The 26665-nt window shown below is 52.0% G+C and overlaps 1 protein-coding gene across 1 annotated transcript in view; it reads right to left on the bottom strand.

Moving 5' to 3' along the window:
- The window catches only part of LINGO1 (leucine rich repeat and Ig domain containing 1), a 77945-nt gene that overhangs the window by 44466 nt on the left and 6814 nt on the right, over positions 1–26665 (bottom strand). The window contains exon 2 of the mRNA XM_068537201.1: positions 19126–19220. The gene's annotated coding sequence lies outside the window, so the exon portion shown is untranslated. The remainder of the gene's footprint in view (positions 1–19125; positions 19221–26665) is intronic.

Here is a 26665-nt window from a genome sequence, read left to right as displayed (position 1 = left end):
GCCCCCCCATTCTCCTCCTGCCCCTCAACACTCTTCCCTTACCTTCCTACCAACTAGAAATTAATTTGGGTTATTAGATTAATTAAATGGCTTAATACAGCTTTTTAATACTTGTACAGTGTTAACAACAGTGCCTGACCCACAGTAAAAACTGAGTGTTAGTGATTATTATTGCTATTATTATTAACACTATTACTATAATGCTCTTCTGTTCAAATCCAAATACCATAGGCAGGATAAGTTGCTACCAATCACTCACACCTTAGTATGAATTAGTTTAAAAAACCATCTTGCTTTCCTGCTCAACCATCTAAGGTCAGCTTCTCTTGGGATGAGGGTAAACTTGGAGCTTGTCGTGGTGGGGGGGGGGCGCATAATAAGAAAGACCTGGGCCTCTGAGCATTGTATTTCAGGGTGATGTTGCCCAGGTCTTCCTAGCCTGGGTGGGTGGAGAAGGTAGAGAGTGAAGGGTGAAAAGCCTTCAAGGGCTTAAGAGTCTGCCCCTAGTTCTCAACCAAACCAGGTGTCTGGTCTGGGAGCAGGGAAATCGCCAGAGGTAGGGGGGAGATGCCTGCCTGGAACACAGGCCTCTTCCCAAGACAGGCAGGAGGGAAGGCTGGGGGTAGAGGGGAGGCACTGAGCTGTGCCCAAGCCTGGCTGCCTGCCCACCACTGCTCTGGGCACTGCAGGGGGAGGCTGGGGAGATGGGGACGGGTTGGGGGGTGATTATGGGCAAACAGAGTGGAAAATGAAGCCCTTCAGATGGCAAATGAGTTTAACAGAAATGAGATGGGCAGAAGCTGTGATGAGAATGGCAACGCTGGGCAAAGGTGAGCTGATTCTCAACCAGGCCTGGCTGGGAAGGCTGGGGTAGGTCAGCTTCGCCTCTTGCCCTCACGGGCTAGCCAGGCTGCAGGGGCCAGTGTGCATGCCCCCATACGCACCTGGAATGAAGAAGGCAGAGGCACCGAGGAGAGGTAGTGGGGCCTTTGGATTAACAAGATCCCACAGGAGTGGCAGGGTGAAGTTAAAGCATGAGGGACTGTGGTCAGACTTGCAGAAGAAATTCTCGGCCAGCACAAGGAACAAACTGAAGGAGTCTGGTGTCCTAAAGGCAAGCGTCGGCCTCTCTCAGAGGAGCTGGTCCCAGCTCTGCCTCAAGGGAGCAAGGAAAGCTCCCTTTGCTAAGCGTGTTCAGTTGTGGGAGACCCCTCACCAGGAGCAGGTCTGTGTCTCCTATGCGCGGGCACTGTCCCTCCCTATACATAGGCCTTGGAAAGACCTCCCTTTGGGCCTCAGTTTGTGCGTATGAAATGGGGGTAACAGTGCCTACCCTGCCAGGCCATATGAGGCTCCAAATGAGACACAGTGCAGGTCACCGTCCGTTCCCCAGCTGGGCCACCGTCCCTGAGGGCAGGGTGGAGACAAGCCCTTCTCTGGCCCAGGGGCTTAGACGTCGTTTGCCGGGTGAACAGTTGGTCACATCCTCACACCACTCTAGATCCCACACCGCTTTCCTCCCTGACCTCCCCACCCTCTGCCCCTTTTTCCCTCCTATCCTTCTCAGAGCAGGCTGAGCAAGCTGGCACAGGGCGGCCCTCACCACACACAGGCACGCGTCAGCCCTCTACCTTCGCTGGGCCTCAGTTTCCCTGTCTGCACGACGGCTGTGCTGACTCAGATGTTCTCGCAGACCCTCCAAGGGCCGATGGCTCTGGGCAGGGAGAGGCTGTCCCAGATTCTGCCTCAGTCTTCACGGGTCATTCCTACCCGGGACACTGCCCACGCTGCATGCGGCCCAGCTCTCCTTCCAGCCAGGATCCTGCCTGGCCCTCTGAATGGAGGCGAGAGGAGCAGGCAGAGGAGGAGCAGGGGCCACCTCCAGCACAATAACTAGTAACCGGGCTGACAGATTGAATTATACCTTTTCCACTTCCTTACCCTATTGATCCGGGAGGACTCACACGTGTGAGCATGTGTGTGCCCCTAGCCCGTGGGGTTCTGGGGGCTCCAGTGCACACGCTGAGCCGGTCAGCTTATCAGGAGATGGCATGCTGGCAGCTCGGGCCCTCCCGGTGGGAACTGAGCTCGCCCCGGCTGCCCCAGCTGTCTGGCTCAGGTCTGGCTCCTCCCCGAGGGGCCCTGAGCGTGTGCTTGCAGCTCAGCCTGGCCAGGGCTGTAGGGAGCGGGAGCGAGGGAAGGGCCCGGGCGTAGTGAGAAGGGAAGAGGGATGGACCTGGCTGGGGCCCTTGGGAATGAGGGGGCAGGAAACTCTTTTCCACAGGTTCTCAAGGAGGGGCCAGGCTGTCCAGGAGCCTAAATAATGCCACAGGGACCGCAGTGTGAGAAAAAAAACCCAGTCCTGCTCTGGGGCCCCATCTCAAGAGGCCATGCATGACCCCGTCCTCACCTCTCAAACCTCCACCCTCTCCACCCTCTCTTCCCTGACCTTAGTTAACTCCTCTCACAGCCAGACCAGTGTTTCCCTGAATGCTCCAGCCTGGGAGTCTTCACTCCGTAAGTGTCTGTTGAGTCAAGGGAGGCCAGCCACCCCCTCCATGGCCTCAAAAACAATCCCTTTAGCCCCTTCGAAAGATGGATGGTCTCTGCTTCCATATTTCAAAAGAGTTTTTAAGTCCATGAAGCGACTCCTGAGCCATCCTATGCACATACACACACAGCGCAGATGTGTGCCAACACATCCACGCACGTGACACCAGCATTTCAACAGCCACGCCCCCGATGGGACACATGCGCACTCTGAAAAGAGACGAGCATCCCAGCAGGCTCTGGGCCTGGAGGTTCTGGGACAAGCTGAAGCCCCTGCAGGCAGGCAGCTGCCGCTCCCCACACCTGGCAGGCAGGAACTGGCCTCTACGGAAGCTGGGGGTGGCTGGGGTCCCCCCTTCCACACGACAGCCCTTTCGAGGATCTGTCTCACCTCCAGCTGCATCACACCCTGAGGCTAAGGCTACCCCAGTGGCATTAGGAAATCCTTCCTATGTCTAGCTTAACTCAAATCAATGCTCTATCCTTTCACTAAACAGACATTCTTGGGCAGGCACTGAGTACCCCATGGTCATGCCCTGGTAGAAGGAAGGTGAGATTTGCTGGGTCACCTGAGAACTGTGTGCCAGGGGCAGTAAGAAGGAAGTGGCTTTGGTGTCTCCCAGGGGTGGAGGTAGCGGAAGGCGTCCAGTGTCCCTGGGTGACTTAAACCACAGCAATTCCCCGTGATCCCGTTTTTCCAGCTGAAGAGGAAATACCCCTCTCCGCTCTGCCCCCAGTCCAGTGAATGTCTCCCTGAGCTCACTGGGAGTGGCGAGGCTCCCACTCTGGACTTAGGTCCTGTCTCAGACATTGATTTAACTTAGTTGAGTCCATCCGGAAATGGCAGTAATGTCTTTAGCCGTTTATCTGTCCACCTTCTCTTGGAAACCCCTTCCCACCCCTGAGGCATCCTACCCAGACCTCAGACCCTGCCTGTTGCCTGAAACTCCACCACTAGGGGTCCCTCCTCTGTGTCAGGCATTCTCTCCACGGGAGTGCTATTACACAGGCCCCAGCTCCAGCCAGGCCTCCCCAACCGCTCCTCCCCTCATCCCCAGAACCCAGGGGCTGAAGCTGGAGGGTCCAGTGGGGGAAGGGAGAGCTTCCGCCACCCTCCATGCAATCAGCAGAGAGTGGCAAAAATGAACTGTGAGTCCCGGGGCGTGGCTGGGGAAACACTGAGGCCAGAGCATGAGGTCACCTGGACAGAGAGGCCCAGGGAGGGGCCAGGAGAGGTGAGTCTGGGGTCCCACCACAGGGCATCTGAGGCAGGACTGAGACAGGCCTTGGCCTTCAGACCACAGTCTGAGTTTGCAACACTGAGCATCTGCTGGGGAAGGTGGGAAGATGCCACGGAGCTTTCCCTGGGAGACTGACCCAGATTTCTCTCCCTCTCTCTCAGCCACATAGGAACACCGGGTATGAGTGTGTGTGCGTGCGTGTGTGCATGCGTGTGTGTGTGTGTGTGTTATTCTCAGTTCTGGCAGGCAGAGGGGTGGTGGGAAGGGAGGAAGCTTGCTGAAATCTCTGGGAAATGAGAGAGAAATCCTCCCCAAATCCCTTGCTCTATCACTAATAGCTAAAATATGCTCTTGACAACAAGGTGAGAGGCCCCGAATACTCGGGCCTGACCTTGCCACCAGGAGCTGGAGCCCCAGGCCTGGCTGCTGGGGGAGAGCCCCAGGCCCTGAGTGGTCAGGGCTGAGCCTTAACCCCACCCTCTGGCCTTCCTGGGCAGTGTCCCACAGGTCACACTGACGCTGCCCTGTAAGGCAATGAGCTCCCCATCATGGGGGCTGTACAAGTGGCAGGGGGAGGGTACCTACCTCTCAGGATCCCATGGCAGGCACTTAGGGATGGCTAGGGAGGGGGCGAGCACAAAAAAGAGCTGGATGGCCCCTCCCAGCGTGAGCTGTCCCCTTGATGCCAGGTCTACCCACAATGCCTGTCCCCAAGGGACTAGACCTTAGCACTCAGGGAAGGGCTTTGTGAGGGGAGGGCAGAGCTGGGCCCAGGCCTGGCAGCGGGAGGTTCGGTAGATTTCTGGCTCCGGTGGAAGGAAAAGGGTTTGTCCGGTAGGGCTGCTGGTCATGGCCGGGGGCTCTGGTGTACACATACAGATGCAGAATTGTACTCACAGGGTCACACTCCATCAGACACACACACATGACATACACAGAGACCTGCCTATGCAAACAGAAGCAGGGCTGTACACTCAGGTATGAGCTGGTACACTCACGGGCACACAACGGACAATGGTTGGTTCCCTCGTGGGCTCTTCTGGGCCCCATGAGGCATGTGAGAGAAATTTTCCCCAGAGACTACTAGGGGCTCAAGGTAAATCCTTGAAAACCTTCCTGTGGTAAGACTCCAGAGGGAGGTGTCCTCCTCTGCCACATTCCAGGCTCCTTGCCAGACCTCTGCCCTCGGCAGGCAACTCCTCTCCAGCCAGGCCTTCTCTGCGCCCTGCACGGCGGCCACCCTGGCTCCCTCCTGAACCCTGAGAGCTGGGGGGTTTGTCCTTGCTGAGGACCCCAACATCCCGCTGAAGGGCGGGAGGAACCCTATGCTCACGCACCGCTCGTGTGAGACCCTGGGCATGGCCCTGCCCCTGTGGGGCCTCAGTCTCCCTTCTGCCCGATAAGGCTGACCCCACCGGAGGGGCCACCGTGAGGACTGGAGGTGTGGCACAAGTGGATGCGGCCACAGCCATGGGTGCCCTCCAGGCCAGCTGCAGCCCAGAGCACCTAGTTCCTGAGCCCGAGGCAGCCTCCCAGCATGGTCAGGATACCCTTAGTCCTCACACACCCCCTCACAGCGGGCTCAGTCACCACCCATGGACGCTGACCTGTCCACGCCTCACCTGACACCAGGCAGGAAAGGAGCAACGCTGAGCTTCCCCGACATGTGTGCTGGGCCTGTGGCCATCTGCAGAAGCCCTGGCCTCTGTCTTCACACGCCCTGCAGTGCATCTTTCCAGCATCTGCAGGAGAGAGGAGGTGCACCAGTCCTCCCGACAGCTCCCTCAGCCACCCCTACCCTGGCTCCACAGCCAGGCCCCCTTGGGTATTCTGTAATTGAACTCCTTGCCTTTTCCTGAGTTTGCCTGGCTCTCTCAGACTCAGAGCCTTTGCACAGGCTGTTCCTTTGCTGTGATGACCTTCCCTCTCCATCAGTCTGAAAATGCTTCCCTCTCCTTAATGAATCTATTCAAATGTTTCCTCCTCTGTGCAGCCTTCCTCCCCCATTGTGCTCATACCCACATGATGCTCTGGTACTGTCTCCACGGGGCAAGTCTTAACCCGGCACTGGTCAGGTCTGGCTATGTTCTTGTCCTGACTGGCTGTGGGCTCCCCCAGGGCATGGTCAGGACCTTCATCTCAGCAAGCTTAAGGCTCTCCTTAGGGCCTGGCACTGAGTACCCAGCATCTAGCAAATATTTATTGAATGAATGAATGAATGAACGATGCAAACGTGTGGACATCCTTGCCAAGTCCCAGCGTAAGCTGAGACACAGCTTTGAAGGTCTCTTTCAAGGGGGCAGATGTGCTTTAGGGAGTCTTACATTACAGTCAGATGCTGGTCACTCATTCAGCAGACACCACCAGCGAGGCATACAGTGTATGAAGCCTCCGTCCTCAGGGAGTGCACGGTGCTCCTGGGAGCACCAGAGAGCCCTGGGCGGGGAACCATCTGCATGACGCAGAGCTCCGAAGAATGTGTTGTTGCCACAACTACCTCATTTGCCGACTATGAGCACCTGCTGCGGAACCAAGGAAGATGTGGTCCCTGCCTGCCCTGGGAGCTCATGAAGTAGAGATGCAGGTGGAAGAAACGACTTGATGGGCTAAAGCTAGAGGCAGAGGAGAGTGGCTTGGGAGCCATACATCCTGGTTCATGCTGCCCACCTCTTAGCGGTCCTGTGATCTTGGGCAGCTAGCTTAATTTCCTTGCATCTCAGTTTTCTTCATCTGTAAAATGGGGATGATAACGTGTATTTATCCCATAGGGTTGTTATGAGGATCAAATGCTTATAAGATGCTTTTAACTGTGCCTGGCACAGAATAAACACCCAAGGAACAAGAACGGCCACTATTATTTGTTTTATCATTAGTTAGTTAGAAGCAGCCCTAGACTAGGCGTGCAGAGAACAGGCAGGCTGGCAGCAAAGGAGGTGGGGAGATGTCTAGGGCTGAGTAAATCCACCTCACCAGAGGATGTTTGGTTTGGCTTTCTCTGCTCAAGGAACCAACGGATCTAAAGAGATCTGGGTGGAGGGACCCTGAGAGGAGGAAAGAGGGGAAGGCTTCACTGAATGGACAAGTAGTTTCCCAAGGGTCTGGGAGTGCTAATCCTAGCCCTTTTGCTCAGAATGTACACAGATGAGAGAAGGTGTGCTAGGACCTGCTGGAAGGGGCTGTGGTTGCCTTGCCGTGGAGGCCAGCGCCAGCAGGGGGATGCAGATCTGACGTGGCAGGACTGGGCATGGGGTTGGGGGGCATTCTCCCAGCTGGAGGAGAAAGACAGGGGGCTGAGGAGCTGCTTTCCCACCTCTGGGGAGGCTTCCTGAGATGTGGGGGACCTCAGGCTGATGCCTGTGGACTTTCCCAGGGGTGTGGATGCCTCTGTTTAATCCAAGCTGTCCTGGCAGAACAGGGAGGGGCGAGGGGGCATGGGGTGAAGGAGGCAACCTGGGAAGTGAACTCTCTTGGGGTACACGGGACAAAGGGTGCTCTAGCAGGCTGTGCTCAAGGAGAACAAGTGCCTGGGGAGGAGGGAAGAGCTGTCGACCTTCTGCTCAGCCTCTCGCTTCTCCTTCTCCCTACCTAAGGCCACCGCCCCCCCATCAGCCATGTCAGTGTGACATTAACAGGCTGACATTAACAAGCTGGAGCTCCTCCACTTGTCTGCCAGATCCAGCCTCAGCCATGGAAGAATTGCTAATTACAGCCACAATAAGGAAATATCAATGATGGACGTCAATATTACTGCCTCTTGCGTCCCTGCCTGTTGATTTGGAGATGAAAAGAGCCCTGTGGCTGTCTCCCCAGGACAACGTTGAATGATGACAGAGGAGAGGAGAGCTCCATGTGGAGAAGGCAGCACCCTCCAGCTCGATTCATTCATGAAACTGGGGACTGTTTCCTCTGGGCAGAGTCCCCTCTACCAAGGGCCAGGGCTGCAGCTGCAGGCAAAGGGTTCATACACAGGGAGAAGACGCTAGTGATCTTGCTTAAAGCCCTGGTTCACCACGTGACTTCAGGCATATCTTTTGCCTCTCTGGACCTCAGTTTCCTCATCTGCCAAATAGGTACAATAATTCTAGTCCTGCCTATCTTGTGCAATGTGGAGGAGTAAATTAAGTACAAAAGCAAGGGTTGAGAAGGGTGATCTTCAGTACAAATACAGGGGCTTTAAGGGCCAGAGGAGACAAGTGGGGTTAGGGTTAGGGGCTCGGGGGCACTGACAAAGAGACAGACATGTCCCAGTTCAATGAACTCGCAGAAGCAAACATGCTCCCCCAAGCCTCCATCAAGCACTCAAAACTTGGTGGAAACCAAACAAACCATAAGCCAGAGAGAAGAGAGGCAAAGCTTGACTCAAATGTGCAGCAAACCAGCTGACACCTCTGAGCCCCCGAACTTGTGAGGACTTCACGTCTTTCGGTGCAAACCCACAACCCTGAGTGCCATGCCGGTCACAGGCAGAACTCACACACAGGGTGGACTTTCACCCACCAAGAGGGTCTCATAGGCAGCCTCCCCAGAATCAGAGAACACGGCACAGTGGAGAAGCACCTTCAGAGACAACCCAGAGAGCCATGTGAAATGCACTGTCCATGCCAGGGTGCATCACAGGCATGTGTAAGCACGCACCCTCAGAATACACACGCACGGCCAAGTTCATAAATGAATGTGCAGAGGCGACACAGGCAAACACACACCACACACACGTATGTACGCAGCATCTTAGGCCCAAAGCCAAGGTTCTTCCTAGTCCATGAAAAACTCTCCCTATCGAGAAGGAAATAAAAAGCCCCATGCGGCCTTCTAGGCACATGTGGCCTCTCAAACTGTGGCCAAGCCAAGCAGCAGTGGTTAGGTGCCTGGGAAGCGAAGCCCAGCATGGCCTGAATATTTCACGGGAGATTTTGCTTCACAGAAAATCCCTTCTTTGCCTCCGTGCATGTCAGGGTATAATTACCCATTAGGTAGTGGAGCAGAAACCTGGGAAGATGTGTGCGCAGCTCCGAGTCTGGGCCCCTCGCTCTGCCTCTGCATGCAGGCCTGGTCTAGCCTGGCGGGGCCCATCCCACCTCTCACCTGCCCCCGAGGGAGGGAAAATTGGATGCCATTTGGGACATGGAGTGTTCTGGCTCAGGGTCACCTCTGTGCTAGGTTCTCGGACTCTGGCCCTAGCTAAGGAAGGGCCGCAGTCCCCCATCCTTTTGCCCCTCACCCCACCCTGCTCTCTCTGCAGGGGCTTAAGACCACTGGCTTATCTCACTCCCTCATCTTCCCTCTTCTCCTCTCCAGCCGGTCGAACTGTTTGCAGTTCCCCAAACAAACGTCAGAAAGGACAGAGAAAAAAAAAAGAAAACAGAGACACAGAGAAGACTGAGAAAGAGGGAAGACAGACAGGAGGTAAGCGCTAGAGGAAGGGAGAGAGTAGCTCGGCTGGCCCCTGGAGAACCCCACCCCCACCCCCACCCCCCCAGGGCTCACCCCTCAGGGAAGAGAAAGAGGAAGCGGTTTCACACCTCTTTGCTTCTGCTTCCCTCTGGAGTACTCTCTCGCACTCCTTTTGCCCTTAAAAATGTCCACTCAGGGGACTATCCTGGTGGTGCAGTGGTTAAGAATCCGCCTGCCAATGCAGGGCACACGGGTTCAATCCCTGGTCCGGGAAGATCCCACGTGGCCACAGAGTAACTAAGCCCGTGCGCCACGACTACTGAGCCTGCGCTCTAGAGCCTGCGAGCCACAACTACTGAGCCCACGTGCCTAGAGCCCGAGCTCCACAACAAGAGAAGCCACCACAATGAGAAGCCCTCGCACCGCAACTATATAGTAGCCCCTGCTCGCCGCAACTAGAGAAAGCCCCTGCACAGCAACGAAGACCCAACGCAGCCAAAAATGAGTAAGTAAATAAGTAAGTAAATAAATTTTTTTTTTTTTTTTAAATGTCCACTCAGGACTTCCCTGGCGGTCCAGTGGTTAAGACTCCGTGCTTCCACTGCCGGGGGCTCGGGTTCGATCCTTGTCAGGGAACTAAGATCCCACATGCCGCGTGGTGCAGCTAAAAGTTTTAAAAAAAAAAATGTCCACTCAGCCTAAATTAAGCTCAGGTGATAACTCCTCCAGAAAGCCCTCCCGGACCCCTCCCTAGGTCAGGAGCTTTCTGTGGCTCCTACAGCCCCTTGTGTTTCTCTCCATCACTGTTCTGTAATCAATGGCTGAAAACTTAGATGCCTACAGGGACCAGAGAGGAAATGACAGTGTAGGTAATGCAATCGGGAGATGGGCAGGACTTGAGAAGTAGAGAGCACACGCCCTGCCTAAGGCATCAACACCAAGCCACTTTATGGCCCAGTGATTCCACTCCTGGGATAAACCCAAGAGAATGGAAAACAGGTTCCCACAAAGACCGTTACACAAATGTTCATAGTGGCAGTATTCATAATTGCCAAAAAGTGGAAATATCTAAATGTCCATGAACGAATGGATAAAGAAAATATGGAATATCCGGAGAATGGAATATTATCAGGTCATAAAAAGGAATGAAATACTGACACATGCTACAGCATGGATGAACTTTGAAAACACTGTTATGTGAAAGAAGCTAGTCACAGAAAGCCATCTCTTGTATGATTCTATTTATATGAAATGTCCAGAATAGGCAAATCCATAGAGACAGAAAGCAGATTAGTGGTTGTCAGGGCCTGGGGGATGGAAAGAGGGGGAGTAACTGCTAATGAGAGTACAGGGTTTCCTTTTGAGGTGAGGAAAATGCTCTGGAATTAGATACTGATGATGGTTGCATAATCTTGTGAATATACTAAAAAAGACTGAATTGTACACTTTAAAATGGTAAGTTTTATGGTACGTGAATTATATCTCAGTGAGAAAAAACAAATTGTTTAAAATGGAACAAAACCTATCCATAAGCCACATCCCTGGCTGGGGCCTCCAATTTTCAACCTCTAGTTCATACATCTGTCTCCCCCCACAAGAATGGGGATTCAGCCCTACCTGAGGCTCCTCGGTGGTCCCCAGAGCTGGCGCCCCAAGGGCAGGCACTTGAGCCACAACAGTGACCACAGCAGCATGTTGACCCAGGCCACATTTTGTGCTTTGGTCCAGAGTCCCTCCCTCAGACAGCTCTGGTCCAGAGTTACAGACGTGCCTCAGGTAAGGCCACAGAGGCCCAGGTTCAGGATTGACTGAACTAAGGTCACATGGCAAGTCGGGGGCAGAACAGAGAAGCCAGGCCTCCCAACCCAGTACAGGATGACCAGGGCAGCTGGTAGCCAGACTCTGGTGGGCAGAGGAAGGTGGACACAAAAGCATGGACAGCTCTGCCGCTGCTTCCTGCCTCAAGGCCCCCCAGATTCCCCAGGCCTCAGAATCAAGTGCACCTACTGGATCTGGCCTCAGTCCCCTGGGGCCCTAAAGGCATCTCAGCCACTGCGGTGAGACCCCTGCCCCTCGCTCCTTCCTCAGCACCCCCGCCCCCCAGGGAGCCCAGAGTTGCTTCCCACAATTCCTAGGCACAGCCGGCACCATGACCTAGACATCCAGGTCCTAAGAGGCCCGGCACGGCTTGCCTGGACGCTGTGGGTTGCCAGCGGCAGAGGCCGAGCCCCCGGTGCAGAATGGCTTTCTGGTAGGGTGACCAACCATCCCAGGACTGAGAAGTGTTAAAACTGGGACAGTCCTGGGCAAAATGGGACAGCTGGCCACGATGCCCGAGAGGGCCCATCCCCTTTCTCTGCCCTGGTAGGAGCCGCAGAGGGAGGGGGCTCCTTTCCTCAGAGGCCTTTCTCCCCTTCCTCTCGTTCTCACCTTCTCCTTGTCTCAGCCACCCTCCCTCCCAGAACCATCCATCAGCAGAAAGGAATCCTCTCTTTCAGCTTCCCCCTCAGGTCCCTCAAGGACAGCAGGTTTCCAGCACTAGCCCCATGAGCCCCTGTGTTTGTGGAGATGCCCTGGGGGCCACTGGGTGGATGGGAGGAGGGGGGCAGGGTGAGGCCCTTTACCCCTCCTTCAGTCATGGCCTCCTTGTAGCCTGGCAGCTCCTGCAGGGCAGGAAACTACTTTTTGTTTGGTTCACAGATGTGCCTAGCCTAGACAACTAGGTGCCCATTTGCTGAATGAACGATGGGGTCTATTTTCCGCTCTAGGCATCCCTACTGCAGGTCTGGACTGCTAAAGAGGTCTTCAGGTGGCCATGGAGGCCTCCTCCATCTGACCCCTCACACCTTCCAGCCGCCCCCCAACTCACTGACAGGCCCCACCTCCAGCACCTCCAGAGAGCCCCAGCCTTTTCTCCCATAGGTCCCCTTTCTGGAGACTCTGCAGCCTGTTCCTAGGCATCGAGCTCGGTTCCTCCCCTCCTGGAAGTCTGACTTCATCACCACCTGCCCCCTCCCATGAGGCTCCCTCCCCAGATGAGCCCTTGAGCACCTTAGGGAGGGTGTGCAGGTGAGAAGGAGGGAAGAGCTGGAGGTGTGCCTGACTGCAGGTTACCCAGGACTCGGGCCAGCCTCGAGCTGGAAGGGCATCTGGGCGTCTCCGGGTCTGTCCGCCAGCAACTGCGTGCAAGGCCAGCGTCGGCTGGCAGAGGAGAGGAGGGGAGGGGAAGGGAGAAAAGGGGAGAGTAGGGACAAGATAGCGAGGAATAGGGAAGATGAGGGAGCTGCTCTTAGCCCCGGAGCCCCAGGAAGGCTAAGTCAGAGTCCAACACAGTGATGAAGCAGCTGGGCAGCCAGTTACATGTGGACACAAATATCCCCCAAAGACACAGATCATTCCCCCGCTGTTCAGAGTGAAGTAAAGGGGGAAGGAAGCCCCTCCTAAGCCTGTTCATACATTGACCCTTGAGCCTGGTCACACACTGAGTGCCAATCCTGTTCACACAAGGAGCCCTGACCTTCTTCCCACACACCCAGACCCTGGTCCCACACAACAAGTTGAGACCCTCCTCGCACACCAAGCCCAAAGCCTGCTCACATGCTGAGCCCAAAGCCTGCTCACACCAAGTCCCGACCCCCCCTCACACAAGGAGCTGCAGCCCTGGTCACACGCTGAGCCCTGACCCTAGTCACACGGGACCCCCGACCCTGATCACACAGGGAGCCGAGACTCTGGTCACACAGCAAGCCCCGAGCGTGGACACACACTGAGGCTCGACCTTCCTCAAATGGAGAGTCCTGACCCTGGTCACACACGGAGCCCTGACCCTCATCACATGCTGATCCCAGAGCCTCTGCACACACGGAGCCTTGACCTTCCTCACACAGAGAGTCCCGACACTGGTCACACATGAATCCCCAACACTGGTGACTAAGAAAGCCCAGACCTTCCTCACACACAGGGCCCTAACCTTGGTCACAAGCTGAATTCTGACCCTGGCCACATACTTAGCCCCGACCCTCATCACACGCTGATCTCGGACCCTCCTCACACAGAGTCCAGACCCGCCTCACAATCGGAGCGCCAACCCTCTTCACACTGGAGCCTGGACCTGGTCACACACGAGGCCCCGACTGTGGTGACACAGGGAGCCCCGACCTTCCTGACACATGGAGCTCCAACCCCCATCACACAAGGAGCCTCAACTCTGGTCACACACAGAGCTTTTGTCCTTAGTCACACAGGGAGCTTGGACCCTCCTCACACACAGAGCTGCGACCAAGGTCACGCACGGAGCCCTGACCCGCAGAGCAGACTGGCTCTCAAAGATAGAGAGGAGTTTCCAGAGGCATCAGCCTCTCACCTGCCCCAATTCCTCAGGCCTGGGTGACAGATCCAGTGTTTGGGTGCCTGAGACAGATCCCAGCTCTGAGCGACTGTTGGCAGCTGGTGCCCAACGTGGACCGTGGTGGCTGATTTCCCGACTTTCTCAAGACCAAGACTGAGCAGGTGACCATCTCCTCTGTGTCCAGGACACAGCATGTGTCTAGTAGACACCAGGTCCTCTAGGAGCCCCAGCCCCAGGCTTCCGTGGAGAGGCTGCCATGCCCCTCCCTTCCCCTCCCCCAGCTCTGCAGCGCTTGCTCCCTTTCTCCTCTCCCCCTTCCCCTCCCGCAAGGATCCAGCTCCACCTCCCTCTTTTCCAGGAAAAAGCTGTGAATTGCCAGGTACCTGTCCCCTCCGCTTTCACCCCTCCCCTCTCCTGGCCTTCCCCAACCCAGATACACATGGAATAGGGCCCCCTTCAGTGTCCTCAACTGGCTGTCAGCTAATCCCTGAAGAGGTGTTAACTGATAATTAAGATGTTAGCTGTAAACTTAACGTGTGATTCTCTGCCAGGAGTATTTTGGTTTTAACAGGTTGCTTTTTGAAATGGGAAAACCTTCAAGATCCAGCCAAATGGCAGACGGGGATGCTGAGCGGGGTGGGGTGGGGTGGGGTGGTATTTTGTGTCTGGAGCCCTTCCAGCCTTCCTGAAACCCAACCCCTCTCACCTCCCCTGTCACTGGGATGGATAGAACACAAGCATGGGAGCCGAGAGAGCGGCCTCCCAGGCTGACTCCACCTGCTAAGAGTTGACGCCACTGGACACGTGATGAAGCCTCTCTGAACCTCAGTTTCCTCATCTACAGATGCGTATACAGAATACCAACCTTGCGGAATTGTGACAGCACATAGGAGGCCCTCAGCACTGTAGAGCTCCCATGATCCCTAACTTCCCCTTGTTTCTTCCTTCCACTCCTCCCACCTCCTCACACTCTAGCCCTAATCAATCGCCAAGTCTACCTATTCTCTGGACTTCCTAAATCTTCCCCCAGGCAAAGATCAATGGAATCAAACAGCAAGGCCTGGACAGACATGAGAGTGTGAGGACATTTGGCACATGATAGAAATGGAGCTTCAGAGCAGGGAGAAAGGACAGCTCACTCAATAAACAGTGTCCAAACAACTGGCTAGTCATTTGGGGAAAAACCATGTAGATCCCTATCCTCAAACCACACACATAAGAACATTCCGAATGAACTAGGTATTTAAATATTTTTAAATATCATAAAAAATAGAAAACAACATAAGACATCTTTTCAAAACTCTTCAGTGGGTAAGGCCAGAAACTCTAAAGGAAAATAGTGACAGACTTGACCACGGGACAATTTAAAACTTTTAAGGGGTTTGAAAAAAAAACTCCATAAATTTAAATGACAAAAAACCCCCCCACAAAACTGTGAAAAAAATATTTGCAACATAGGACAGGCAAAAGGGTTAAATCTCTTACCCTCTTACAAATCAGTTTGCTCTTGCAAGTCAATAAGATGCATTTCACACACCCTCCCACCATCACTGAACCAAGGTCCCCTGTGACCTCCCCACTGCTAATGCATGATCAATGCTCAGTCTGCATCTTACTCGACCTTATGCTTGAAACATGTCTTGCCCTTGGCTTCCAGGATAGCATACCTGGCTCTCTTCCACCTCATTCATTGCACCTTCTCAGTCACCTTTTCGGTGTCTCCTCAGCTCCCTAACTTCGGACCAAAGGAGGCTCCAGGACTAGGTCTTTGGTCTTTCTCTTTTCTACCTATACTCAACTCCCTTGATGCTCTTATCCAATCTCATAGCTTTAAATGCTATCTTTATGCTGATGACCCCATATTTGTATCTCCAGCTCAGACCTAGCCCCTGAGCTCCATCCTCACGTATCCATTTCTACTCAGATGTCTACTAGCATCTCACACTTTACATGTCCACAGCCAGGGCCTGCTCACAGGTATGCCACCTGGGCAGTCGTACTGGGCCCTACACTCAGAAAAGTCCCAGGCTTAGTTTAATGCTCTACTGTCACCACTTTGAAATTCTTAATATTATTTTTTAAACAAAGGGCTACCCACTTTCATTTAGCTCTGGCCCCCACACATTATGTAGCCAGTCCTATCCACAGCTGAGCTCTTCTCCTCCCTTACACCAAACCCACTTCTCTGCCCCGTCTCTGTTGATGGCAGCTCCATCCTTTTCCCTACGTGGGCCAAAACCGTTGGAGTCATTGTTATGGACTGAATGTTTGTGTCTCCCAAAATTCATATGTTGAAGCCCAACTCCCAATGTGATAGTATTTGGAGGTGGGACTTTTGGGAGGTAATTTGGGTTAGATGAGGTCATGAAGGTGGGGCCCTCATGATGGTATTAGTGACCTTGTAAGAAGAAGAAGAGACACCAGAGCTTGGTCTCTCCGTATGCACACAAAGTAGTCACGTAAGCACATAACGAGATGGTAGTCATCTGCTAGCCAAGCAGGGGGGTCCTCGCCAAGAACTGAGTCTGCCAGCACCTTGATCTTGGACTTCCCAGTCTAAAGAAGTATGAGAAATAAATGTGTGTTGTTTAAGCCACCCAGCCTATGGTATTTGGTCATGGCAGCTTGGTTATGGCAGCTTAAAATGACTAAGACAGTAATCTTGGCTCCCTCTCTCTCTCAAACACACACACCACCTCATCCAATCTGCCAGGAAATCCTATTGGCTCTATCATTAACAAGCACCCAGAATCTGTCCACTTCTCCCCACCTCCATCAAGACCCCCTGGTCCAAGCCCCCACCATCTCTTCCCTGGATCATTGCAACAGTCTTCTGACTGATCTCCCTGCTTCCGTTCTGGCCCCCTTCACAGTAGCTGGAATGATCTGGTTAAAATTAAATTCAGATCATGTCATATCACTATTCAGAACCTTCCATGTCTCCCTGCTTTCCCTGCTTCATTCTGAGTAAAAGCCAAGGCTTTAGGGTGGCCCACAAGGCCTTGCGTGATCTGGCTCTTGATCCCTCTCTGGTCGCACATCCCACTCTCTCCCTCCCTCACCCTGTTCCAGCCACACTGGCCTTCTCACTGAGCCCTGAACAGGCCAGGCCTGCTCCTGACTCAGGGTCCCAGACATTTGTGTGACTCATTCTCTCGCTTCCTACAGGTCTTTTCTTTACTGCCACCTCCCAGTAAGGCCTTCCTGACTACCATATTCAAGTCACCCAACACCTCCCATCCCCTCACCTGCTTTATTTTTTTCTCCTTAGCACCTAACACTCATACTACACACAGTATATTTCACTTGTTTATTTTCCCTTGGCTGTCTCTCCTTCACTAGAGCTCGTTCCATGGAGCAGCGGGCGGGGGGGGGGGGGGTTGGTCAATTTTGTTCACTGTTAGGTCCCTAACCAAAACAGTACCTAACACGTAGTAGGTGCTCAATCAATGCTTACTGAATAAAGGGACAGATGAATAGAAAAATGAGCTGAGGGCGTGACATACATAGGCAATTCACAAATAAGTTGAAATGGCCAAAAAACATACACAGATATGCTCAACTTCATTAGTGATCAAAGAAATGTAAAAGAAATCAGTTTTACCTATCAGATTGGCAGGGATTTAAGTGATTGATAATGTCATGGTTGGCAAGGGTGAAGGGAGGAGGCCTCTTGTACACGATAAGTGGGCACAAGTTTCTGGAGGCTGATCTGGCCTATGGATCAAACCTTGAAATGTGCGTAACCTCTGACCCAGACAGTCCACGTCCAGAAACACTCCCAAAGGACCCATAACACAAGTGCACACAGAGGTACGAACCGGGAGGTTCTCTGAGTGAGGTTTATAAATAGCCAAACACCGGAAACAATCTAAATGGCCACCAACAGGATTAATAATTGATAAAATAATTTAAAGACCATCCATACAATGGGCGTAAAAGGATAGAGAAGAAGGTTAAAATGATCTACACAATATATTAAGTGAAAAATCAAGTGACGGGGCAGTATATCTAGTGTGATCTCATGTTTTTCCTTTTAAAATATGTTTGTAAGTACACAGAAAAAAGTCTGGAAGGATATGATATATGGAACTAGTTAGCAGTGGTTAGCCCTGGCGAGGAAGAGATTATGGGAAGAGGTTGAACTGCATGCTTTAAATACTTCTACACTGTTAGATAGATAGATAGATAGATAGATAGATAGATAGATAGATAGATAGATAAACACATAGAGAACATGTTACCTTAACAGTTGGAAAAATGACTCCGCCTAAGGAGAAGACACTTCCTTTGTATCGCTTTGCTGTCACTGCCGAGGTGGCCTTTCGCGGTAGTAGCTGCTCCCTCATGATCTGGCCCTGCCTCATCCCTGATACCCCACCACCTCCACCCCAACCCCCCCAGCATGCTGGGTTCCAAGCTCAAGAAACCATTTTCTATTCCTAGATCCTCTCACAGCTCCACACCTGTCTCACAGCTCTGATCACGGGCACAAGGCCCTGACCAACCCCGCCCAGTGACCGCCTCAGCCTGAATTCTGCTGTCAGAGAGCCAGAGGGGAAGACAAGGACCCCAAGAGCACTCTTAACAGCCAGGACTGCTGCCCCAGCGTCCAGCAGGAATCCCAGGTCTCTGCCCCACGGACAGTCTGCAGGACCTGGGCGATTAGGAAATACCCATTGATTGTGGCCTGAGTAGGCTCGGCCGCCCTTGGCTCCAGGGCACCCTCCACAGGCACTGGATGCAGGTGATCCGAGGGGACCAAGATGAGCCCAGCAGGGAGGACTGAACACAGGAAGAGGGAGCCTGGGGTTTCAGCTCCCACTAGGGTTGCCAGATTTAATAAATAGAATTGTATGTCCCATGAAATATTGGGGACACACTTACGCTAAAAAAATGATTTGTTGTCTTTCTGAAGTTCAGATTTAACTGGACACCTTATATTTTTCCTGGCAAGCCTAGCTCCCACCGCATCCCAGCCCTTGGGGAACTTGGCCCCAAGCAGAAAGCCTCCCTCCACCTGGGGCTCCCAGGAGAGGCAGAGAAATGTCCTCTCTCAGGCCCAAGACCGAGGGGATTAAAAGTAGGCAGGGCTGTTCTTGGTGCCGGAAAGAGCACCTCTGCCCTGAGGGTGTCCTGTAGAGAGCGTAAGTAAGAGTCACCACTCACGGAATCACAAACATCAGGGGAGTGAGTACAGCGACTCTGGCAGGGAAAAGCCAGTGACAGCAACGGATGAGAAACCTCAGATGCAAAACCTCCCACTGCCAAAGAAATTGGCAGGTGTGTACCACGAAGGATCCTTAACAAACCGCTGACAGCGAACGTGTGAGAGCCAAACGGGGGGCCTCTCAGTGTCCCAGGGACGCGGCCTGGTGAGGATGGCTTGCTGCTGGAGTGGCCCACTTCTTGGAGGTCTGGGAACTCCTCCCCAGGAGGCCCTGCAGTGACTGGGGACTTCAAACCCCATGCTGTGCCCCTCCCCATTGCCCTGACACGGGCCCATTCAGCCGGGGCGGGGGTCCTTACACTTACATCCCTCCCACCCAGTGCAGGGGCATGAGGCAGGGAGAGCCCCCCTTGATCTCCCCCTACCTGGGTTAGACGGCACCAGGAGGCAAACAGATGGTCCTCTGGGGGCCTGGGGAGCGGCAGGAGGAGCAGCCTGTCCGTCTCGGTCCCAGCATGCACTGTGGGAAGAGCAGGAGGGTTAGTGCGGACAAAGATGGGGCCTCTGCTACCCGGGGTGGGCCCGCCTCAGCATGGGTCCCCCAAGGCAGATCCTGACCCTCTAGCCCAGCGGGCTCAGCGCTGCCTCCCACCTCAGGGATGGGCCTTGTGGCACCGGCCTCCCTACCGTCTCCCAGCCCCCTGGACTGCCCTCCCAGGCCTGGTGTCCAAGGGCCTGTTCGAACCCCTCACTTCTCACCATCTCACACTGTCTTCAATGGGTCAGGCCCATCTCGGCAAGTCTTGTTCAAAACACACACACACACACCACACACACCAGAGGCAGCTCTACCTCGTTCTCTCTGAGGTTCCCTTTGCTACCCACGAAGTCTGTTCCCTGCCTCCTGGAAGCTTCACTCACATGTCCTCACCCCCAGCACCCTCAACCCAGGATGTCTGGCTTCTGTCCCACCACTGCCCACAATACCCTCAGCAAGGACCCCCACCTGCCCGTGCCAGTCCTCCTGCCCCAGCCTGCTGGGTCTCTGGCTGGCTGACCACTCCCTCCTGTAGAGGCTCCTGACACATACTCTCCTCACTTTCATCGCACCCCTCCATCACTCCTCCTTACCCATGGTCATAAGCTGCTGTTTCCATCCTCCCCTCCCTTCTCCTCCCTGGGCCATCTCACTCACACCAGTGTTTCAGTCACCCTCTGTCTATGCCCCCCAGTAGCTCCCATCATGCCCAGAGGAGAGTGGAGGCCCCTGAACTGTCTCCCACCCTCCCCTCTCCTCCCTCAGCTCCAGCCACAAGGGCCGCCCCGCTGCTCTCTCTGCCTCCCACCAGGTCCACACAGGCCTGGCTCCTCCTCATCCAGGTTCAGCTCAAGACACCTCCTCAGAAAGCCTTCCCTGACCACCATGTGCAGGAGCCCCTCCTTACCCATGTCACACTACCCTGATTGACTGATTTCTCATTTCGTTTTCCCTGTCTCAACAATCCCACGGTGAGCTTTATTTCCAGTCAGGTTAATTGAGGTATAATTTACTTGCAGTAAAATTTACCCTTTTCAGATAACAAATACTAGTGAGGATGTGAAGAAAAGGGAATCCTTGTGCACTGTTGGTGGGAATGTAAATTGGTGCAGCCACTATGGAAAACAGTATGGAGGGTCCTCAAAAAATTAAAAATAGAACTACCATATAATTCAGCAATTCCACTTCTGTGTATATATCCAAAGGAAATGAAAACACTAACTCAGAAAGATACATACACTCCTATGTTCACTGAAGCATTATTTACACTAGCCAAGATATGGAAACAACCAAAGTGTCCATCAATGGATGAATGGATAAAGAAGATGTGAGATATAACAAAATATTATTCAGCCATAAAAAATAAGGAAATCCTACCACTTGTGACAACATGGATGGACCTTGAAGGCATTATGCTAAGTGAAATAAGTCAGACAAAGACAAATACTGTATGTGGAATCTAAAAAAATAAAAATAAAAAAACAAACTCATAGGAAAAGAGATCAGACTTATGGTTACCAGAGGCAGAGGGTTGGGGGAGGAGGAATTGGAGGAAGGTGATCAAAACTTCCAGTTACAAGATAAATAAGTTCTAGGGACATAGAGTACAACATGATTATAGTTAACACTGCTGTCTGTTATATAGGAAAGTTATTAAGACAGTAGATCCTAAGAGTTCTTATTACAAGGAGAAAAAACTTTTTTATCTCTTTTCTTCCTCCCTTTCTTTCTATTGTATCTATATGAGATGATGGATATTAGGTGGTAATCATTTCACAATATATGTAAATCAAGCTATCATGCTGTACGCCTTAAATATATACAGTGGTGTATGTCAATTATTTCTCAATAAAACTGGATCAAACTTTATCCTTTTTAGTGCACCGTTCTAAGCTTTGATAGCTGCATACAGCGTGTAACCACTACTGCAATTAAGATACAGAACAATTCTATTAACCCCCAGATCCAAAAATCTCCATGAGCTGTCCCTTTGTAGTCAACTCCCCCGACTCCCTACCTCTCACAACCACTGATCTGTTTTCTGCCTCTATAGTTCTGTCTTTTCCAGAATGTCATACAAATGGAATCATCTGTATGTAGCCTTTTGAGTCTAGCTTTGTTCATTTATCAAATAGTGCATTTGAGATTTACCTGTGTTGTTTCTTGTACCAGAATTTCATTCCTTTTTTTTTTTTTTAATTGCTGAGTAGTATTCGATTGTTTATCCATTCACCAGCTGAAGGACACTGGGATTTTTTTCCCACTGTTTGGTGATTATGAATAAAGCCACTATAAATATTCGCATACAGGTTTTTGCGTGAACATAAGTTTATATTTCCCTTGAGTAAACACCTAGCAGTAGGATTGCTGGGTTATATGGTAAGCATATTTTTAACTTTATGAGGAACTGCCAGACAGTTTTCCAAAGTGGCTGTACCATTTTGCATTCCCACTAGCAACATATAAGGGTTTCAGTTGTTCTGTATCCTCACCAGCACTTACTGTTGTCAATTTTGCAAGAGTCATTGTAAGAGACACGCAGTGGTATCTCACTGGGGGTTTTAATTTGCACTTCCCTAATGACTAGTGATGATGAGTGATTTTTTTATGTGCCTGATTTATTATTTTAGTACCATCACTATTTGAAAGTACCATCTTGATTTAATTATTTCTGTTTATTTTCCATTTCTCCCATCACATGTGAGAGAAGGGACCTTGGCATCTACTCCCCCAATATCTAGAAGAGTATCTGGTACTGGATAATGATGATGATGATGATGAAGATGATGGTGATGATGATGATGATGATATCGAGCATTTATAGAGTCTTTATCATGTGCCCAGCACTGTTTTGAGTGCTTTACAAATATTAACTCATTTAATCCTCACAACCACCCTAAGAGAGACAGATGCTATCCTCTTTTTAAAGAGGAGAAAACAAAGACAGAGAGAAGTAATTAACCGGTAGCTAATAAGGGACTGAGCCCAGCTTCAATCCCAGGTGTTCTGGAGTCAGAGTCTGGAGTCATAATCAATACATTACCTGGCCCATAGCAGACACATTTGCTAAAGGAATGAATATGTGGAAGAAAGGCAACAACTTCAATCCAGCGTGCCATGGACTGAATGTTTGTGTCCCCTCAAAATTCATATGTTGAAACCTGATCTCCAATGTGATGGTATTTGGAAGTGCAGCTTTGGGGAGGTGATTAGGTCATGAGAGTGCAGCCCTCATGAACGGGATTAGTGCCCTTATAAAAGAGACCCCGGGGCTTCCCTTGTGGCACAGTGGTTAAGAATCTGCCTGCCAATGCAAGGGACACAGGTTCGAGCCCTGGCCGCGGAAGATCCCACATGCCGCAGAGCAGCTAAGCTCGTGCTCCACAACTACTGAGCCTGAGCTCTAGAGCCTGCGAGCCACAACTACTGATCCCACGTGCCACAGCTACTGAAGCCCGCACACCTAGAGCCTGTACTCCACAACAAGAGAAGCCACGACAATGAGAAGCCTGCGCACAGCAACAAAGACCCAACACAGCCAAAAATAAATAAATAAATAAATTTATTTTTAAAAAAACAAAAAAAGAGACCCCAGAGAGCCCTGTCGCCCCTTGTGCCATGTGAGGTCACAGCGAGAAGATGGCATCTATGAACCAGGAAGCAGGTCCTCACCAGACGCTGAATCTGCCAGCGCCTTGATCTTGGATTTCCAGCCTCCAGACTGTAAGAATTAAACTACTGTTGCTTATAAGCCACTCAGTCTCTGGTATTTTGTTACAGTAGCCTGAACAGACTAAGACAGAGTGGCTTCTAGATGCCGCCTCTTGGACTTTCTCCCTCCAAAGCTGAACTCATTCTCACTCTCAATCCTGCTTCTCCTCCTAAAAAATTCATTTTATGTTGGTATGGCAGGTGTCCAATGGGGATAAGAGGGGTGAGGCTGAGTCACACCTGGAGCCTGATGGTAGAGGGCCTGGGCCTGCCACGGGGCTTATTCATTCACAGGGACTCTTCCTCAAAGGTTTTCCCATCAGTCCCTCCCACAAACCCTGGGCCTCCCCAGGTGGAGAGAATGAACAGGAACTCATGGCCTTGGCAATTCTGAAACCCTTGCTCTGAGAGCACCCCATAAAACCCCTGCTACAGATAACTTTACTGCTCACTGAATGTCTGGGCACATTTCCTCCATGCCCTCCCCCCCACAGAATGTCCCCACACTTCCTCAGCTCCTTTACAGGTAGTTGAGGCCATATGAGAAGCTCTGGCCAGTGGGCTGTGAACAAAAGTGATGTGTGTCACTGCTGGGCCAATGCATTTAGGAGCCAGTGCGTGCCTCTACCATTTTCTCTTCTTTGCCACAGTGGCTGAAGGAGGCCACAAGTTCCAGATGGGGCAGCTACCACATGGTGGAACTTCTGTCAGCCTGGGTCCCTGTGTGACTAAATGGACCAGAGGCTGCCACCCTCCCCACTTCCCACATCGAACATGTAATGTGAATTCATATGGTAAAGGAAGAAAGAAGAAAGGAGCCTTGTCGCGTTAAATCACCGAGAGTTCAGAGACAGCTTGTTCGTGCAGCACATCACTATGCTACCTACATCCCCACTGGCCACATGGGGGCATATGGTTTGAGAACATGTTTGGATGACTTTCTGGGTGACAGAATTAAGCTCCATTTGGGAGCCCCTAAATGACTAGGATTTCAGTGGGGGATGGAATATCTCAATCACCAAGTTGAAAGGTTCCCCATTTGCAAGGGAAAGGGGGCAGTTCCAGGCCCTTCGGCAGGATCCACTAGCAGGACAATCCCCATCTGGGGAAGGGAGGTGTGAGCCGAGGCAGCTGGGAGCGTCTCCATGACAGCTGGGGCCTTGGCCTACATTCAAGGGCTTGAACTTGACTTTAGAACAAAGGCTGGAGTGTCTTTAGAGCTTTATCCCTAACTCAGGTTTGGGACCAGCTCTCAGAAAGGCGCTTGGACCCCAAACTGGTCTGTCCTGGATGGACAGTTTGCGGTGGGGGAGGGGGAAGGAAACTCCAACAGGGCCTTGGAGCCGCAAATGACAATGCACTGCAAGCTTAATTGTAGGTTTATATTTTGAACTTACTGACACTAGCAATTATCACCTTGAATGTTGTGTGCTCCTGTGGGACAACACAGGGAATAGGGAGAAGAGGCCTCCCCTCAAGATAAGAGCGGGGCGCTGGTAGACGATCTGAGGGGAAAGCCCTTAGTTTATATAAAGCCCCTGTGACTTCTTGCCTTTTCCAAGAAGTCAGATTTGGCTACAGTAAAATACACTGTCTCCTGCCACACACCCCCTCCAAACTGGTACAATACGGCTTCTTCGAGGCCATTAAAAAGACCTCTTGAGAATGAGCGCTGGATGCCGGTGTCAATACTTGTCTACGTGCATCCAAAGGCCTGTGGTTTTGAAATGGGGCCAGGGTAGCTGGAAACTGTGGCCTTTCATGGCACCCTGCAGGGGTACTGGGGTGTGCTGGGGTGGGGACTTGGATCAGAGGCAGGGGTGGGGCTGTTTAAAGTGTAGAAGCCCCTGGGGCAAAGGTGGACTTGGTGGAACCCAGGGACCTGGGGACAGGGGCTTCTAAAAGAGCAGTCATAAGGAATCCTTTCTCAGAGGCTTTGGGGGTGGGGGGCCTGCAGTTGGGTGTGGCTATTCCCTGGGAAGGGCTGAAGTGAGTTTTGCCATCCTTTTGGCTAAGAATAAAAGGGTGTAACTGATATAGTTCAACTGAAAACAAAATCCCCCAAAGAAACAGGCAATAACTGCTCCATTCTTTACCACGAGGGTTTATTTACTTGGGGGTTTATTTATTTTTTAAAATTTTATTTATTTATTTATTTTTTTGGCTGCATTGGGTCTTCACTGCTGCACGTGGGCTTTTCTCTCTAGTTGCGGTGAGCGGGAGCTACTCTTTGTTGCGGTGCGCGGGCTTCTCATTGCAGTGGCTTCTCTTGTTGCGGAGCACAGGCTCTAGGCGTGCGGGCTTCAGTAGTTGTGGCACGTGGGCTGGCACACGGGCTCTAGGGCACAGGCTCAGTAGTTGTGGCGCACGGGCTTAGTTGCTCCGCGGCATGCCCGGGCCAGGGATCGAACCCGTGTCCCCTGCATTGGCAGGCAGATTCTTAACCACTGCGCCACCAGGGAAGTCCCTATTTGGGGATTTATTTACTTGGGGGTTTATTTTGATGATGAGAAATCCATAATGATAAGTTTGGTGATTTTAGTGAGTTTTTTGGCATAGGAGAAAATCTAAATTGGGTGCAGACCTGAGATTTTAACCCAGTTTGGACACCTTGCACCCACCATCATGACCATAGGATTTGCTTAGATATGCTAGTGGTAAGGAACTGTGCCCAGAATTTGCTGTGCTTTCTGCTTTTGTTTCCTACGGGCAAGTTTCCTGACAAATGATGCTGAGAATTACTCATCCTGGGGTCAAGGATCCAGCGATGGCTTGTGGCTAGAGTGGAGATTTGGCTGGGCTGGGGTCAGCTCAGACCCCTGGCTCGAAAGTAAACTTGAGGATCCCCACTCAGGGAGGAAGGAGTTTTAGATTTGGACCTTATGGTCTGGTATCCAGAGGCCTGGGCAATGTTGGGATGAACGCATTGGCTCATGGAGAATGCCTGACTAGAACTGCTTGGGGGAGGATTCCGTGAGCACGACATGAATCGTTTTCCCCTGAATGGTTTTTGCTGACTGACTGGGCTTTAATTCACTGTCTGCTAAGGGTTTGGGGGATGAAAACAGAGGATGAAGTTTCAAAGGCAAATATTGAAAGAAGTTCCTGTGGCGAATTGAGGAAGAGCTGGCACAGGAGAGAGGTGGCAGGTGGAGGGAGGATGGAGAGGGATGGGAGAGGGTAAAGGGGCACAGACAGTCACCATAGATAGCATCCCGAGAGCTCCGCCCTCACTGGGCTAAGTACTTCCCATGCACGAACACGTTCAATGCCCACCAGCACCCTAGGAGGTGGTACTGTCACTGTCTGCATTTTCAGGATGGGGAAACCGAGGCACAGAGAGGGGGAGTAACTTACCTTATAAGGAATGAGGCTGAGTTTCAAACCCAGGCAGTCAGGCTCCAGCACTCATCCTAAGAGTCCCTGATGAAACTGGGTTGGTCAGGTTAGAAATGAATGAAAGGCCCCTCAATGTCATTGGCAGGAATTCTGTCTGTGGGTGGTCAGATCTAGTTGTCCAAAAAATCCCCTTTCTGCCAGTCACTAGCTCTGTGACCTTGAGCAAGTTACTTACACTGAGTCTGCTTCCTTATCTGTAAAACATACTTTATATGGTAGTAAAGATTACAGAGCATGTGTGAGTGTGTGTGCGTGTGTGTGTGTGTGTGTGTGTGTATTCCCTTGTACAGTACTTGCTAGAGAACAGGAATTCCACA

This window comes from Eschrichtius robustus, chromosome 1, assembly GCF_028021215.1.
Source record: "Eschrichtius robustus isolate mEscRob2 chromosome 1, mEscRob2.pri, whole genome shotgun sequence".
NCBI classification, from domain to species: Eukaryota; Metazoa; Chordata; class Mammalia; order Artiodactyla; family Eschrichtiidae; genus Eschrichtius; species Eschrichtius robustus.
The sequence above is the reverse complement of the archived record's forward strand: the minus strand, read 5'-3'. Positions and strand labels throughout refer to the sequence as shown.